Source organism: Tachysurus vachellii, chromosome 15 (assembly GCF_030014155.1).
Source record: "Tachysurus vachellii isolate PV-2020 chromosome 15, HZAU_Pvac_v1, whole genome shotgun sequence".
NCBI classification, from domain to species: domain Eukaryota; kingdom Metazoa; phylum Chordata; class Actinopteri; order Siluriformes; family Bagridae; genus Tachysurus; species Tachysurus vachellii.
The window spans coordinates 21,656,876-21,661,264 of record NC_083474.1 but is presented as its reverse complement, the minus strand read 5'-3'; the positions used below and the strand labels follow the sequence as shown (position 1 = coordinate 21,661,264).

The following is a 4,389-nucleotide window of genomic DNA, read 5'->3' as shown; positions in this document are numbered from 1 at the left end:
GCACCTTTGAGAACTAATAAAGCTCTATGAATAACCGATTGCAGGATGTAGAGTTTGCTTTATCGAAACCTCTTACTTACTTTTGGTACATTATGATTTTTTTTTTCTTATCAGAAAGTATCAAAAAGTCAATAATCCGATTGTTGTAGGAGTTTCTGTAATACAGTAAAAGTATATTACAATATAATAATATGTCCCAGTTTCATCAGATTTTGTGTAGGTTGTTTGTGATCAATGTTTGTCATTCTAAAGGGTATCAGCATACTTAAGCGTATAAGCATATTTGTAACAATCAGTCTTTAATTAAATTTCTTTACATCCATATAACCAGGTGGGAAATTGATGCTGTTAAAACATGAGAAATAACAAAATAATAGGAAACATCTACTAAAAAATGAGTCATGTACTCTTTGTACTCTTTGTCTTATTTTTGCTACTTCGATGACTGTGTATTTTGTGGATGGATAATAATTCCTGTTGAGTCAAGCCTCGTGGTGAGAAAGCAAGGCGTTGGTCCTTAAAGAAGCGTTAGTGCTGTAACGCTATCAATATCACTGTGACTCTGAGACAGTTTTTGCATATAATTCTGTGGAGATCAATGTTATTAACTTGTGGTTATCTGGTTCAATCAAGAGGGGAGAAAAGAGCTTTGTAGGTCCTCCTAAGTGAAGCATGTTCGCTTTTACAAATTCCGTAGAAGTGATTCATGAACCATTTGGATGCATGCTTGTTGAAGCAAGTACAATCACAATGTTGTTCACATGCTATTTGTTCCAAATGTGAAGGGGAAGTTGTATTTTATTTCTTTTATTGCATGCAGAGAACAAACAGGCTCAGTCATGCCATGTGTCAGTTGTGTTACTCACGCTTAAGAATGAATTATGTTAGGAAGAATTTGGTTTTTATGTACTTTCCTGTTACTGAAGCAGCCTTAAGGTTTTCTGTGCAGTCAAATATTACACTCATTTGTTTGTCCTATAAGATTAGGGGATGCTACTGTTGTCTATGTTTAGATATCTAAGATTTCTATCTACGATTGGTATATAGGTTAGTTAGGTTTGTTATTGACTTCCTACTGTTTTCTCTGGAAATGAGACAGATCCATTTTGATGTAAGACAGACTTTATTGATTTTCAGTAACTCCAGTAAGTTTTAATTTTCCTACTTTAATTCCCCAATATTTGCATAATTAATGCTGCACTGTTTAATGTGTAGTGTATAATAAAAGATTCCTGTTTATATTCTATGTCTGGTGTCATAAATAATACACATCCGGGACATCTACACATCTATAAACCGCAACTATGTAACCCCTCTTTCTTTTTAAAGCCACACCCACAATCTATCACATTATAACACACGCAGAGCTAAGAAAGTTTCAGAGAAAACAAAACTCTCTCTCTCTCTGCCTGTTTGTCTGTGTGTGTGTGTGTGTGTATATGTGTGAAAGCAGAAAAATGGCAGAGGCCAGTATTTCCATGGATCACTTCAGCTGTCCAGTGTGTCTGTGTCTCCTGAATGACCCAGTGACTATTCCCTGTGGTCACAGTTTCTGTAAGGTGTGTATTAATGGTCACTGGGATCAGGAGGATGTGAAGGGCATCTACAGCTGTCCTCAGTGTAGAGAGACTTTCACTCCAAGGCCTGTTCTACGCAGGAACAACATGCTGGCTGAAGTGGTGGAGAAACTGAAGAAGACTGAACTCCAAGCTGCTTCTCCTGCTCACTGTTATGCTGGACCTGGAGATGTGGAGTGTGATTCCTGCACCGGGAGAAAACGCAAAGCTGTTAATTCCTGTCTGGTTTGTTTGGCCTCCTTTTGTAGAGATCATCTTAAACCTCACTATCAGTCTCCTGCCTTTAAGAAGCACAAGTTAGTTGAAGCCTGTGCAGAGCTCCAAGAGAAGATCTGCTCTGAACATGACAAACCGATGGAGATCTACTGTCGTACTGACCAAAGCCTCATCTGTTACTTGTGTATGATGGAAGAACACAAAGGTCATGATGCAGTTTCAGCTAAAACAGAAAGAACTAAAAAACAGGTGAGAACTGATTATCATGCTATTTTCGAGTAAATATATTTTCTATTATCTGCAAAGTGACATTTTGTTAGAAGTCAAAGAGTTGTTGGTTATTAAGTTATTCAGTTATAAATTGTACAGACTGTGTTAAAACTGTGACGTTTATTGCTCTATTGCTGTTATATTATTTTTAGTTTAGTAGACACATATTATTTTATACATGTTTATATTACACATTTTAGTTGGGAAAATGAATAGATACATACATACATATATACATACATACACATAGATAGAACTTTTTTGTAATTGTGTAGTAAAGGTACACAAAAAAAGCCCAGTTATGCAGAAACTTTGCTACTTTAAACATGGCCTTTCTCACTAACATCAGTTATTTCATAACTCCACTGAAAGGTCTACAGGAAAAAGCAATTAAAATAAATAAAATGTATTTATGTGACTGTTTATGTACAAACTTGATGCAATGTACTTTGAAAACGAAACATTTTTCCCCATTTTCTTTACATTTTGATTCTATGATATACAGGTCATACATGTCTTCTCTTTAAAGTTCTCTGGTATTTTTTATATTCTGGTTGTGGGCCAGCTGATGGAACCATGTATTTGTTTCTCTGCTGTAGACTACTTTAAAAGTGTTCACATGTGGTAATAAAGCCTGCCTGTACTTGCAACCCTCTATTTCACCTGTACAATATAAGTGGACTTCATCTTTTCCTTTGCACCTAAGATTAACACACTGAGCTACTGATGCAGAAATAATTACATTTATCTTATTTGGTACCAGAATGAGTTAAAAGAGGAGCAGATGAAATTCCAGCAGAGGATCCAGGAGACACAGAAGAAAGTGCAGGAGCTGAAACAGACTGAGGTGTCTGTTATGGTAAGAATCTCTCACACACATGGCTCTCAAGTTTTGAAGACAGACAAGAGTGAAATATATTAAATGCAGTGTTGTAATGTAACAAAGTACAAACACTTATATTTATTTAAATATTTAAATATTTATTCTCGGGTTTTCTCTGTGGGTGAACAAGGATGATGCTGAACAATTCCAGTAACAATTTCTTTTCATTGGTTATTGCGTTGACCCCCAGGCACCATCTCAGAGCCCCCAGTTTTAGAACCACTGGCCTAGACTACTTGTTCTGAGCAGGTGTTGTCAGTGAACAGGCTGTAAAACTGTTGGCTAAGTTACAGACACACATGAAAAACTGATGCTGATTATCTGGGAAATGTCTCTAACAGCAGTCAAAATGTCATTGTTTGTGTCAAACAAGTTGTGAAGTTGTTGTAACATTAAAACAGGAGATCATGACTATGTGCTCGCAGCTCCAGTGCTTTTCTCTTTGGGTGAACGAGGACGATGCTGAACAATTCCAGGATCTGCTTTTTTTTCATTGGTTGTTGCGTTAAATCTTACCCAGATACAATAGTGCTATTTTCTGATTGGCTATTGTGTAGCCTCTTTTTTTGATTGACTGATAAGTGTCAGGCTCGACTAAGAACTCCAGGTGACGTGCTTGACGTCCTGCCCGGTTCCATAGAGACAGTGGTGCGGACAGATACATTTTGGGCGCTGCGGCATATTAAATATATGATAAATAGTCAAAAAGTTTTTCTGCGTGACAAATACAATGTGTGGCGGGAGAGCATGACAAAATGCGTGATACTTGACAGCCCTGCTCACACACGCTCTCTCTCTCTCGCCCTCCTTCTTCTTCTTCTTTGGAATTACAATAACAGTTGCTCTTGTATTAAAACTCGATCCACTGTGTGTGTGTGTGTGTGTGTGTGTGTTTTCTAACAGACACGTTCACAGGCAGCAGTAGATGACAGTGAGAGGATCTTTACTGAGCTTATCAGCTCCATGGAGAAAAAGCGCTCAGAGATGACGGAGCTGATCAGAGCTTAGGAGAAAGCTGAAGTGAGTCGAGCTGAACGACTCCTGAATCAACTAGAGCAAGAGATTGTTGATCTTAAGAGGAGAGTCACTGAGCTGGAGCAGCTTTCACACACACACACAATGACATCCAATTCCTCCAGGTAACACTCACTGTCTGATCTACAGAGGGCGCTATTACTCCCAAAGTTTCCTCCTAAAAGCTCATTACAGCAACAAGAAATGTTCACATCAGATCACAAGTGTGTCTTTGTTCTGATTCAGTTTGAGATTCATTCGTTCCTCTCGTCCACTTTTCTCCTTCTCTATGATGTTTCCTCTCTGTAGAGTTTCCCGTCTCTCTGTGTTTCTGATGGATGTGACGACTCACCCAGCTTCACTGTCAAACAACATCTCGCATTTGATGGAGTGAGGAAATTTCTCTCAGATCTGAAAAAACAAGTCGAG

General features: G+C 38.1%; 1 pseudogene; it reads left to right on the top strand.

Annotated features, from left to right (window-relative positions):
* Positions 1-1,417: 1,417 nt before the first annotated feature.
* LOC132857703 (E3 ubiquitin/ISG15 ligase TRIM25-like) lies at positions 1,418-4,389 on the top strand (annotated as a pseudogene).